Here is a 14,842-nt window from a genome sequence, read left to right as displayed (position 1 = left end):
CTATACTATACGGTGATAGTGACGTTTCATTTGATATTTCATTTGACCCAATATATATATATATATATATATATATATATATATATATATATATATAAAATTGAAGTACATATATATATATATATATTCAGTATTCAAAAGTATAGCCAACTCCTGAATTAGCGTCTATGATGTGTAGTGTTCCAAGCAACGACATGACGTCACAATCTTCTGCATTTCATTATTTTCGCCTACTGAATAGAGGTAAGAGCTCTAAATTATATTCAATTGGAATAAATATTTTTTGTGTTGATAACTGAATTTTCTTATATTTTCTGCACTTAATGATCGAAAATTTAATCTATACCATTATATGACATTCAAACGTGTGATATTAAATTCCGTTATTTTCAACGGGCGTACACACTAGTAAACAAATAATAAGTTATAATAACAATTGAATAAATAATAAACAAATAAATAGATAAATAAAACTAAATTTGCCCTATGAAGACAAAGACGGAACCCGACGAGTGTAGCTGTATTCTTGTGTACTACAATCAAGTAACTAAAAAAATGATAATAAATAAGTAAATAAATAAATAAATAAATAGATAAATAAAATAAAAAATAACAGAGCCGACTTACGGAGGATCTAGGGTTTGTGACGTCATGGATCTGAATGTGACGTCACAGGTCTGAGTTTGTGACGTCATATATTGTAGTGCTCAACCTGGTCTTGCTCACGCGCAGTTGCGCACAAGCCTCCGACACGGGAGGACGTTGTGCGCCGTGTCGTCTGTGTCATATGGGAATGTGTCACATCACGTAGAAATAGATGTGACACGTTACGGTGATGCGTGTGGCACATAAGGGAGAAATTGGTGTCAGGAGGGAATAATTGTGACACAAAGGCGATTATTGTGACGCAACAAATGTGACACGTTACGATGACACGTGTGACATGTGATGGATGAAATAGCTGTCACAGAGGAATGATTGTGACACAGGGGTACTCATTGTGACACATGAAGGCAATCATTATGACACAAGAAGGTAATAATTGTGACACGTAACGTAAGTAATGGTTGTGACACAGAGGTACTCCTTGTGACACAAGAAGGCAATGATTGTGATACAAAATGGTAATAATTGTGACATACCACGAAAAAAGGCTAATTGTGACACAGAGGTACTTATTGTGACACAAGGTAATAATTGTGACACACCACGGAGTAATTGTGACACAAATAATAAATATTTATGACACACCACAATGAAGTCATCAATGTGACACACCACAACAACGAAAATACGACTGTGTCACCTTTGTGTCACAAATCTTATCATGGTCAGCGTCACGTGATATATGACACATCGCAAGGGGTCCCCGAGGTTGGGGAAGGACTTTATTCATACCCCTGCGGATCAGAGTTACTTAAAAGTATAGAAGCGCTGATTAAGACCGCCTCACGCAAACCAGAATAGAATATTGACCAATAAATCCAAACAATTTGTAAATAGACAAAATATGATAAATGATTAATAAGTAAATAAGATGAAGATAATACAATAAAAGAAAAAATCTACCAATTAATCTAAATAGTTTAAAACTAGATGAATAGATATATGAATGAATAAAATGAATTAACAGATAAAATAGATAAATAAGAAAATAAGCAAATTAATTAAACAAATGAATAAGATATATAGATGAAAAAATAAAGATTAATGAAAAACAAATAAATAAAAATTAATAAAAACAAATCAAATAGAATAAGATTAATTAATAAATTAGATTAATAAATGAACAAATAAAACGAATAAAAATAAAATCAATACATAGACAAATAAAATGAACAAATAAATTAAACAAAAACGATATAGTAAAATCATCTGTCCGACGGCAGCCAGAATAAAATATATCAAGATCAGTTCGAGTCCTGAAATACAGCGACATCCTCCACCCCCACTCAGCTGAATAAAATCGTCCGGCGTCAAACTGGAGCTAACACGGTCCCATGTGTTACGTGTAACATGTTATGTAAGTATGAATGTGTTACGTGTTACGCGAGTAGGAATGTGTTAATTGTAACGTGGTATGCGAGAAAGAATGTTACGTGTAACGTGTTATGTGGGTAAGAATGTGTTACGTGTTACGCCAGCAAGAATAGTTATATGTAATGTGTTACGCGAGTAAGAATGTGTAACATGTTACGTGTTAGACGAGTACGAATATGTTATGTAAGAATGTGTTAAGTCTACACAAACAAAAATGGTTATATGTAACGTGTTACCCGAGTAAGAATGTGTAACACGTTACGTGTTATACGAGTAGGAATGTGTTACGCGAGTAAGAATGTGTAACATGTATGTTACGCGTGTAAGAATGTGTAGCATGTTACGTGTTACACGAGTACGAATATGTTATGTGAGTAAGAATGTGTTACGTGTTACGCAAGCAAGAATGGTTATATATAACGTGTTACGCGAGTAAGAATGTGTTACGGTAACGTGTTACGCGAGTAAGAACATGTAACGTGTTACACGAGTAAGAATGTGTAACGTGTTACGCGAGTAAGAATGTGAAACGTGTTACGTGAGTAAAATACAGTATGCTACATATTACGTGCTACTCAAGTAAGAATGCGTTACGTGTAAGAATGTGTTATGCGACTAAGAATGTGTTACGTGTAGCGCGTTACGCGACTAACAATGTGTAACGTGTTCCGGAATTATCTCTCAAATATTCGGAACGTTAACACTTTTAGAAAGTATCAACTTGAAAATAACTTAAGCTACGTTCATACTAGCGGTTTCAACCGCCACGGTTACATTACAATGTAAGTCACTGGAGGCATTCACATACAACCGCGTAGTTTTTCCTTGACTATGCGGTACCGCCGCAGTTTCCGAGCGGTTCAAACCGCTGGTGTGGTCAGGGCCTTAGTATCCTTGAAATGTCTAGAAGTTGAAATGTGACGGTGTACGTGACGCAATGTGACAGTGTGCATGACGCAATGTGACGGTGTACTGACGCAATGTGACTGTGCGTGACGGTGTATGTGGCACAATGTGACGGTATACGTGATGCACTGTGGCGGTGAACGTGACACAATGTGACAGTGTGTGTGACGCAATGTGACGGTGTACGTGACGCAATGTGACAGTGTGCGTGACGCAATGTGACGATGTACGTGACGCAATGTGACGGTGTGCGTGACAATACGTTCAGTTGAATGTGAGCCAAACGAAGGGAAGAATCACAGAAAACACTGGTCAACACCAAATTTATTTATTTATTATTATTTTTTTTTTTTAGCTGATTTAGGATAATTTTGATGTGCTAATTCCAGAAATCAAATTGGTTTTGCTTAATCAGGTCAACTTTCTGAATTAAGCTACATCTTTTTTTTTACGTTGTTATTTACATGTACATGTATTTTCACGTGATATGATGCAACATTCTTTTATATTTCTTGCAATAAACGAATTCTGAAGATTTTGCATGTGCCAACTTATGACTTTTTCTTTGGGGGGTGGGAGGACAACAGTCCGGCTTCACCAAGTACCCATGCTTTCTGTGTATGTGGGATAGTAGGGACGCTGCTCAGCATTACACAAAGAAGGACTGGCCTCTGCGGGTGGAAGTGGTGCCTTGCAGAGCAAGGAACGTCATCAACAATCCTCTGGTAGACAGAGACAAGAAACTCTTCCCACCGATGCACATCAAGCTCGGCTTGATTAAACAGTTCACCAAAGGTCTAGACAAGGATGGTGGCTGCTTCACTTACTTGTGCCATGCTTTTCCAGGATTAACCATAGAGAAGTTGAAAGCTGGGATCGTTGATGTTCCTCAAATCCGTCAGATCATCAGAGATCCTGAGTTTGGAAACTCAATGAACGAAGTGAACTGGAAGCATGGAAGGCTTTTGTCCTGGTCGTGAAGAACTTTCTTAGCAACAACAAGGCCAGGAACTATGCAAAACTTGTCACCAATATGCTGACTGCTTTCAGAAGCCTTGGATGCAACACGAGCACCAAATTGCATTACTTATTCTCACATGTGGGTCGATTTCCTGAGAATCCGGGATCAGTGAGTGATGGACAAGAGGAAAGATTCCATCAAGACGTAAAAGAGATGGAGACTAGGTATCAGGGACACTGGGATGCAGTCATGATGGCTGATTACTGTTGGATTCTGCTGAGCATTCGAGGGGTTCGAAGAAACTGAAGTTTATGCCCTGAATTTTGCACAATGACGACGTAATGTTCAATTTACATGTACTTACTTTTATCAACTTACAGAAGTTGAAGTTTGTAATATTTAATAAGTACATTGTTAGAATTTTTTCTCCTAAAACCTTTTTTGGATGAGAAATATTAACGAAATTCAACTGATATCACAAAAATGTAATAAAAACTTGACCTGATTGAGAAAAATGGATGTAATTTTTTTATTCAGCGGTGCAAAATGGTCCTAATTCAACTGAAAAAACAGAGGCAACTTACAATTTTTTTTGTAACCCAGTGAAATCTAAACCAATAACAGTAAGTACAAAGCAATGTGTTTGGATCATATATATATATATATATATATATATATATATATATATATATATATATATATATATATATACTTTTCCGCGTTCGTATACTTACCAATGTACTATCATAGTGGAGATGGGTTGAACGCAAATTTTCGTGTATGTGTATGTAACCCGAGCATACAAATATATAAGAAAAGTACGCTCAACTTGTATCTCTCTTGATGGTGTATTGGTCTAAATCAATACGGCACTGGTCACGTGCTCGCCGCCGTTGGTTCGAGTCTTCGGGCTTACAACGTTTCAACTTCTGCATGAGCCTTCACGGTTCTTCCGATGTTGATGGCTTAGAATTAAAGTGTATTGTGGTTGATGAAATATGTATATCATTAATTACCTAGAAATAAACTCTTCTACTTTTGACCATTCTGCTCATTTTGACCAAAACTGAACCAGCGTGTTACGGCAATCTGGGCACACCCGTGTAAGGAGTTTTCCCCGAAAGGAGACCTTTTGGTCCATAACTAGGTCGGATGCGGAATAAATTATTATGATAAATGAATAAAAAGAAATCAATCAAATTTATAATAATATAAATAATAATAGTAAAAATTAAACCATTTCAAAGGTGACACATTTTAAAAATGTTACATGTCTTGGAGAGGGGGGTCTGTAAGTCCTCCGAGGTCGTAAGTTCTCCGAGGCAGTAAGCCTTTCGAGGCTGTAAGTTCTCCGAGGGTGCAAGTTCTTCGAAGGTGCAAGTCCTCCGAGGGTGCAAGTCCTCCCAGGATGCAAATGCTCCGAGCGTGCAAGGCCTCCGAGGGTGCAAGTCCTCCAAGGGTGCCAGTCCTCCGAGGGTGCAAGTCCTCCAAGGGTGCAAGTCCTCCAAAGTTGTAAGCCCTTCGAGGCTGCAAGTCCTCCGAGGTCGTAAGTCCTACGAGGGTGCAAGTCCTCTGAAGTTGCAAGTCCTACGAGGTTGTAAATCCTCCAAGGTAATAAATCCTCCAAGGTAATAAGTCCTCCAAGGTAATAAGTCCTCCAAGGTACTAAGTCCTCCAAGGTATTAAGTCCTCCAAGGTAATAAGTCCTCCAAGATAACAAGTCCTCAAAGGTAACAAGTCCTCCAAGGTAACAAGTCCTCCAAGGTAACAAGTCCTCAAAGGTAACAAGTCCTCAAAGGTCGCAAGTCCTCAAAGGTCGCAAGTCCTCAGTGGTCGCAAGTCCTCAGTGGTCGCAAGTCCTCAGTGGTCGCCATGTTCCCTTGAACTGACCAGGAAAAAATGTCCCTTGGGTTTGGCCTCGGCCTCGGCCTCGGGGTGGAACCCCAACACGGGATCCCTAGCACGGGATCCCTATCGTGGGATTAGAGCGCGGAGCGCTGCGGCCGTAGGCCGCTGTTTGCGCAGCCAATCCCCGGCGAAGCCCGCGGCTTGTATATATATATATATATATATATATATATATATATATATATATATATATATATATATATATATATATATATATATATATATATATATATTGCCACCATGGAGCTCCATTCATGTCTGCACATGGCTCTTCTTGACAAAATGACATTTGTTATTTCTTCTACAGATGTCCATATCCTGTTTACATATTTTCTGCGTGGTCTTCCTCTTCCCCTCTTCCCTTCTATTTTTCCCGTTAGGCACGCATGTTCTAATTGTTGTTTTCTCATGACGTGTCCTACAAAATGTAACTGTCTTTTCCTGACACGCGACGGTGATCCCATATTATACCGAATTTCTATTGTACTTTTCCTAAGTTTAGATATATTAAGTTACAAGAATAGTTATTACTGTGTTACAACGTTCAATAAATTAATGTTCAATACATTAATACACTACGATAGGCTCGGTATGTTGTAGGAGAATCCATTAAGATATGTAATGCATGGGTACACACACACACACATGCGCGCGCGCACACACACACACGCACATGCATACACGCACATACATACAAGAGGTGGTAATTTATTTCAAACAGGACAAAGGAGGGAAGAGTGTGATTGGTAATTTAACTTTGTAAAAATAAATAAATAAGTAAATGAAAATAATGATAATAAATAGAAAAGACATCTTTAAGGTACAGGAAGCAAATGAAACCTAAAAAAAAAAAAAAAAAAAAAAAAAAAAAAAAAAAAAAAAAAAAAAAAAAAAAAAAAAAAAAAAAAAAAAAGGTCTAGTAACATTAGAATATTGTGAACCAATTTCTATGGTATTAAATTCAATTTCTGTGGTATAGATGAAATATATTTTTGTATACCAATTTCTCCCACTTATACAAACCCTATACTCAGATTTAAACCATCATAGTTGATATGTTTGATCTAACTAGACTCAATGACGTTTCTGGTCAAAACAAAATTACAAGCTTAAAAAGATGGTAACCACTAGTTCTATGTTGGACAAAAATATGTGAGTCCTACTTATATCAGATATGAGTTTGATAATAAATTCGAGTTTGAGATTATACAAGATAGGTAACTTTACAACAGATAGAACTATTATACAACATTCACAGAAGTGTGTGTGTGATTCACCATGTGATTTACAATGGTCTTGGATCACGTGTTGGATCGTGATCGACAGTTACTAACCTCCCGGATGAGAGCTCAGAGCTCGTATGACCGATCTATGGGTAATACTGTGACCTTACACGCACATACACCTCCAACACCCCACCCACGAGAGTTGGAGTAACAACCCGCAGCGCAGTGATACTGGAATTATTTCAGCTCTGGGCGGGATTCGAACCCGGACCGCCGTAGTGGCAGGCGAGAACTCTAACCACTACGCCACGAGGTTTTGTGTGTGTGTGTGTGTGTGTGTGTGTGTGTGTGTGTGTGTGTGTGCGTGTGTGTGTGTGTGTGTGCACGCGCGCACGCGAGTGCTTTCTTTGTGTCATTTGTGCAGGGCCAAATTTGAAATCGTATGATTAAGAAGAGAGAAAAGAATGATGGCACATATGTGTGTGTGTGTGTGTGTGTGTGTGTGTGTGTGTGTGTGTGTGTGTGTGTGTGTGTATTCACCTTGGTCTTTGGTCTTTTTGGATCACGTGTTGGACTCGTGATCGACAGCTATTTCCCTCCCGGAAGAGAGCTCAGAGCTCGTATGACCGATCTATGGGTAATGCTATGACCTTACACACACACACACACACACACACACACACACACACCCAACTCCCCGCCCACGAGAGTCGGAGTAACGACCCGAAGCGCAGCGATACCGAAATAATTTCGGCCCTGGGCAGGATTCGAACCAGGTACTGTGGGCACCTCCGTACTGACAGTCCAGTACTCTATCAACCGCGCCACCGAGTCGTGTGTGTGTGTGTGTGTGTGTGTGTGTGTGTGTGTGTGTGTGTGTGTGTGTGTGCGTGTGTGTGTGTAGTACTCACCGTTCGGCTTGACATTCTTGGCGGTCCTCTCGAGATTGGACATCATTTCCAGAAGGTGAGGAATTCTTCTTTCCATCCCACCCTCGGCCCTCCCCGCCTTCCTCCCGACGCTGTTAACATCGTTCTGGAGCTGCCGAAGCTCCTCCAAGGTCGCTTCAAAGGTGGTCAGAAGCTCCCGGAGTCTTGCAGCGAGTCTAGTGGCCTTGTCCAGGAGGGTGATGTTCGTAGCGCACTCGGCCAGGAGCTGGGTCACTCTTTCGATCTCCAGTTGAATCTCACCGAGGTCTTTGTTCAGTTCTTCTAGAGTTCGAGTTGTGTTGGCGTCTGCCGTGACACAAGGCTCAGTAGTGGTGGAAACGTTCGATGTGGTGGTTGCGGTGGTAGAAATGTTCAGAGTGGTGGTAGACGCAGCCGTGGTGGATGTAGGACCACTATATGTGCTTGAGTACTCTGTACTAGATTCCCTTACTGTACTTGAGGATTCTGCAGTAGGTCCACTTGTGCTTGAAGATTCTGTGGTAAATCCACTTACTGTGCTTGAGGATTCTGTAGTAGATCCACTTGTGCTTGAAGATTCTGTGGTAGATCCACTTACTGTGCTTGAGGATTCTACCGTAGATCCACTTACAGTGCTCGTCGATTCTGTGGTGGATCCACTTACTGTGCTTGAGGATTCTGCGGTAGATCCACTGACAGTGCCTGTCGATCCTGTGGTAGATCCACTTACTGTGCTTGAGGATTCTACCGTAGATCCACTGACAGTGCTCGTCGATTCTGTGGTAGATCCACTTACTGTGCTTGAGGATTCTGTGGTAGATCTACTGATAGTGCCCGTCGATTCAGTGGTAGATCCACTTACTGTGCTTGAGGATTCTGCGGTAGATCCACTGACAGTGCTCGTCGATTCTGTGGTAGATCCACTTACTGTGCTTGAGGATTCTGCGGTCGATCCACTAACAGTGCTCGTCGATTCTGTGGTTGATCCACTTACTGTGCTTGAGGATTCTGCGGTAGATCCACTGACAGTGCCAGTCGATTCTGTGGTAGACCCACTTACTGTGCTTGAGGATTCTGCAGTTGATCTACTGACAGTGCTCGTCAATTCAGTGGTAGATCCACTTACTGTGCTTGAGGATTCTGCGGTAGATCCACTGACAGTGCCCGTTAATTCTGTTGTAGATCCACTTACTGTGCTTGAGTATTCTGCGGTAGATCCACTGACAGTGCTCGTCGATTCTGTGGTAGATCCACTTACTGTGCTTGAGGATGCTGCGGTAGATCCACTGACAGTCTTCGTCGATTCTATGGTAGATCCACTGACTGTGCTTGAGGATTCTGCGGTAGATCCACTGACAGTGCCCGTCGATTCTGTGGTAGATCCACTTACTGTGCTTGAGGATTCTACCGTAGATCCACTGACAGTGCCCGTCGATTCTGTGGTAGATGCACTTACTGTGCTTGAGGATTCTGCAGTTGATATACTGACAGTGCTCGTCGATTCTGTTGTAGATCCACTTACTGTGCTTGAGGATTCTGCGGTAGATTCACTGACAGTGCCCGTTAATTCTGTGGTAGATTCACTTGTTGTGCTTGACGATTCTGCGGTAGATCCACTGACAGTGCTCGTCGATTCTGTGGTAGATCCACTTACTGTGCTTGAGGATGCTGCGGTAGATCCACTGACAGTCTTCGTCGATTCTATGGTAGATCCACTTACTGTGCTTGAGGATTCTGTGGTAGATCCACTGACAGTGCCCGTCGATTCTGTGGTAGATCCACTTACTGTGCTTGAGGATTCTGCGGTAGATCCACTGACAGTGCTCGTCGATTCTGTGGTAGATCCACTTACTGTGCTTGAGGATTCTGCGGTAGATCCACTGACAGTGCTCGTCGATTCTGTGGTAGATCCACTTACTGTGCTTGAGGATTCTGCGGTAGATCCACTGACACTGCTCGTCGACTCAGTGGTAGATCCACTTACTGTGCTTGAGGATTCTGCGGTAGATCCACTGACAGTGCCCGTCGATTCAGTGGTAGATCCACTTACTGTGCTTGAGGATTCTGCGGTAGATCCACTGACAGTGCCCGTCGATTCTGTGGTAGATCCACTTACTGAGCTTGAGGATTCTGCGGTTGATGCACTGACTGTGCTCGTCGATTCAGTAGTAGATCCACTTACTGTGCTTGATGATTCTGCGGTAGATTCACTGACAGTGCTCGTCGATTCTGTGGTAGATCCAGTTACTGTGCTTGAGGATTCTGCGGTAGATCCACTGACAGTGCTCGTCAATTCAGTGGTAGATCCACTTATTGTGCTTGAGGATTCTGCGGTAGATCCACTGACAGTGCCCGTCGATTCTGTGATAGATCCAGTTACTGTGCTTGAGGATTCTGCGGTAGATCCACTGACAGTGCTCGTTGATTCAGTGGTGGATCCACTTACTGTGCTTGAGGATTCTTCGGTAGATCCACTGACAGTGCTCGTCGATTCTGTGGTAGATCCACTTACTGTGCTTGAGGATTCTGCGGTAGATCCACTGATAGTGCTCGTCGATTCTGTGGTAGATCCAGTTACTGTGCTTGAGGATTCTGCGGTAGATCCACTGACAGTGCTCGTTGACTCTGTGGTAGATCCACTTACTGTGCTTAAGGATTCTGCGGTTGATCCACTGACAGTGCTCGTCAATTCTGTGGTCGATCCACTTATTGTGCTTGAGGATTCTGCAGTAGAACCACTGACAGTGCTCGTCAATTCTGTGGTAGATCCACTTACCGTGCTTGAGGATTCTGCGGTAGATCCACTCACAGTGCTCGTCGATTCTGTGGTAGATCCACTTACTGTGCTTGAGGATTCTGCCGTAGATACACTGGCAGTGCTCGTCAATTCTGTGGTAGATCCACTTACTGTGCTTGAGGATTCTGCGGTAGATCCACTGACAGTGCTCGTCGATTCTGTTGTAGATCCACTTATTGTGCTTGAGGATTCTGTGGTAGATTCACTGACAGTGCCCGTCGATTCTGTGGTAGATCCACTTACTGTGCTTGAGGATTCTGCGGTCGATCCACTGACAGTGCTCGTTGATTCTGTGGTGGATTCACTTACTATGGTTGACGATTCTGCGGTTGATCCACTGACAGAGCTAGTCGATTCTATGGTAGATGCACTTACTGTGCTTGAGGATTCTGCGGTAGATCCACTTACAGTGCTCGTCGATCCTGTGGTTGATCCACTTACTGTGGTTGACGATTCTGCGGTTGATGCACTGACTGTGCTCGTCGATTCAGTAGTAGATCCACTTACTGTGCTTGAGGATTCTGCGGTAGATCCACTGACAGTGCTCGTTGATTCTGTGGTAGATCCACTTACTGTGCTTGAGGATTCTGCGGTAGATCCACTGACAGTGCTCGTCGATTCTGTGGTAGATCCACTTACTGTGCTTGAGGATTCTGCGGTAGATCCACTGGCAGTTCCCGTCGATTCTGTGGTAGATACAGTTACTGTGGTTGACGATTCTGCGGTAGATCCACTGACAGTGCTCGTCAACTCTGTGGTAGATCCACTTACTGTGCTTGAGGATTCTGCGGTAGATCCACTGACAGTGCCTGTCGATTCTGTTGTAGATCCACTTATTGTGCTTGAGGATTCTGCGGTTGATGCACTGACAGTGCTCGTCGATTCAGTGGTCGATCCACTTACTGTGCTTGAGGATTCTGCGGTAGATCCACTGACAGTACTCGTCGATTCTGTTGTAGATCCACTTACTGTGCTTGTGGATTCTGTGGTAGATCCACTGACAGTGCCCGTCGTTTCAGTGGGAGATCCACTTACTGTGCTTGAGGATTCTGCGGTTGATCCACTGACAGTGCTCGTTGATTCTGTGGTAGATCCACTTACTGTGCTTGAGGATTCTGCGGTAGATCCACTGACAGTGCTCGACGATTCTGTGGTTGATCCACTTACTGTGCTTGAGGATTCTGCCGTAGATACACTGATAGTGCTCGTCGATTCTGTGGTAGATCCACTTACTGTGCTTGAGGATTCTGCAGTAGATCCACTGACAGTGCTCGTCGATTCTGTGGTAGATCCACTTACTGTACTTGAGGATTCTGCGGTAGATCCACTGGCAGTGCCCGTCGATTCTGTGGTAGATCCAGTTACTGTGGTTGACGATTCTGCGGTAGATCCACCGACAGTGCTCGTCGACTCTGTGGTAGATCCACTTACTGTGCTTGAGGATTCTGCAGTAGATCCACTGACAGTGCCTGTCGATTCTGTGGTAGATCCAGTTACTGTGCTTGAGGATTCTGCGGTTGATGCACTGACAGTGGTCGTCGATTCTGTGGTCGATCCACTTACTGTGCTTGACGATTCTGCGGTAGATTCACTGACAATACTCGTCGATTTTGTGGTAGATCCACTTACCGTGCTTGAGGATTCTGCGGTAGATCCACTGACAGTGCCCGTCGATTCAGTGGGAGATCCACTTAATGTGCTTGAGGATTCTGCAGTAGATCCACTGACAGTGCTCGTCGATTGTGTGGTAGATCCAGTTACTGTGCTTGAGGATTCTGCGGTAGATCCACTGACAGTGCTCGACGATTCTATGGTTGATCCACTTACTGTGCTTGAGAATTCTGCCGTAGATCCACTGATAGTGCTCGTCGATTCTGTGGTAGATCCACTTACTGTGGTTGAGGATTCTGCGGTAGATCCACTGACAGTGCTCGTTGATGCTGTGGTAGATCCACTTACTGTGCTTGAGGATTCTGCGGTAGATCCACTGACAGTGCTCGTTGATTCTGTGATAGATCCAGTTACTGTGCTTGAGGATTCTGCGGTCGATCCACTGACAGTGCTCGTCGATTCTGTGGTAGATCCACTGACAGTGCTCGTCGTTTCTGTGGTAGATCCACTGACAGTGCCCGTCGATTCTGTGGTAGATCCACTGACAGTGCCCGTCGATTCTGTGGTGGATCCACTTACTGTGGATGAGGATTCTGCGGTAGATCCACTGACAGTGCCCGTTGATTCAGTGGTAGGTCCACTTACTGTGCTTGAGGATTCTGCAGTAGATCCACTGACACTGCCCGTCGATTCAGTGGTAGATCCACTTACTGTGCTTGAGGATTCTGCGGTTGATCTACTGACAGTGCTCGTTGACTCTGTGGTAGATCCACTTACTGTACTTGAAGATTCTGTGGTAGATCCACTGACAGTACTCTTCGATTCTGTGGTAGATCCACTTTCTGTGCTTGAGGATTCTGCGGTAGATCCACTGACAGTGCTCGTTGATTCTGTGGTAGAACCACTTATTGTGGTTGAGGATTCTGGCGTAGATCCACTGACAGTGCTCGTCGATTCTGTTGTAGATCCACTTACTGTGCTTGAGGATTCTGCGGTAGATCCACTGACAGTGCCCGTTGATTCAGTGGTAGATCCAGTTACTGTGGTTGAGGATTCTGCGGTAGATCCACTGACAGTGCTCGTCGATTCTGTTGTAGATCCACTTACTGTGCTTGAGGATTCTGCGGTCGATGCACTGACAGTGCTCGTCGATTCTGTGGTAGATCCAGTTACTGTGCTTGAGGATTCTGCGGTAGATCCACTGACAGTGCCCGTCAATTCTGTGGTAGATCCACTTACTGTGCTTGAGGATTCTGCGGTAGTTCCACTTACAGTGCTCGTCGATTCTGTGGTTGATCCACTAACTGTGCTTGAAGATTCTGCGGTAGATCCACTAACAGTACTTGTCGATTCTGTGGTAGATCCACTTACTGTGCTTGAGGATTCTGCGGTTGATCCACTGACAGTGCCAGTCGATTCTGTGGTAGATCCACTTACTGTACTTGAGGATTCTGCGGTAGATCCACTGACAGTGCTCGTCGATTCTGTTGTAGATCCACTTACTGTGCTTGAGGATTCTGCGGTAGATCCACTTACAGTGCCTGTCGATTCTGTGGTAGATCCACTTACTGTGCTTGAGGATTCTGCGGTAGATCCACTGACAGTGCTCGTCGATTCTGTGGTAGATCCACTTACTGTGCTTGAGGATTCTGCGGTAGATCCACTGATAGTGCTCGTCGATTCAATGGTAGATCCACTTACTGTGCTTGAGGATCCTGCGGTAGATCCACTGACAGTGCTCGTCGATTCAGTGGTAGATCCAGTTACTGTGCTTGAGGATTCTGCGGTAGTTCCACTTACAGTGCTCGTCGATTCTGTGGTAGATCCACTTACTGTGCTTGAGGATTCTGCGGTAGATCCACTTACAGTGCTCGTCGATTCTGTGGTTGATCCACTTACTGTGCTTGAGGATTCTGAGGTAGATCCACTGACAATACTCGTCGATTCTGTGGTAGATCCACTTACTGTGCTTGACGATTCTGCGGTAGATCCACTGACAGTGCTCGTTGATTCAGTGGTAGATCCACTTACTGTGCTTGTAGATTCTGCGGTAGATCCACTGACAGTGCCCGTCGATTCTGTTGTAGATCCACTTACTGTGCTTGAGGATTCTGCGGTAGATCCACTGACAGTACTTGTCCATTCTGTGGTAGATCCACTTACTGTGCTTGACGATTCTGCGGTAGATCCACTGACAGTGCTCGTCGATTCTGTGGTTGATCCACTTACTGTGCTTGAGGATTCTGCGGTAGATCCACTGACAGCACTCGTCGATTCTGTGGTGGATCCACTTACTGTGGTTGACGATTCTTCGGTTGATCCACTGACAGTGCTCGTCGATTCTGTGGTAGATCCACTTACTGTGCTTGAGAATTCTGCCGTAGATCCACTGACAGTGCTCGTCGATTCTGTGGTAGATCCACTTACCGTGCTTGAGGATTCTGCGGTAGATCCACTGGCAGTGCTCGTCGATTGTGTGGTAGAT

At 43.7% G+C, this 14,842-nt stretch overlaps 1 long non-coding RNA gene across 1 annotated transcript in view; it reads left to right on the top strand.

The window, feature by feature from the left end:
* Window positions 1-745: 745 nt before the first annotated feature.
* The window catches only part of LOC143038252 (uncharacterized), a 69,900-nt gene continuing 55,803 nt past the window's right edge, over window positions 746-14,842 (top strand). Inside the window, exon 1 of the long non-coding RNA XR_012967553.1 lies at window positions 746-1,035. This is a non-coding gene — a long non-coding RNA (uncharacterized LOC143038252). The remainder of the gene's footprint in view (window positions 1,036-14,842) is intronic.

This window comes from Oratosquilla oratoria, chromosome 24 (genome assembly GCF_046742065.1).
Source record: "Oratosquilla oratoria isolate Oo_2021 chromosome 24, ASM4674206v1, whole genome shotgun sequence".
NCBI lineage: Eukaryota > Metazoa > Arthropoda > Malacostraca > Stomatopoda > Squillidae > Oratosquilla > Oratosquilla oratoria.
This window is presented reverse-complemented; position numbering and strand designations above follow the sequence as displayed.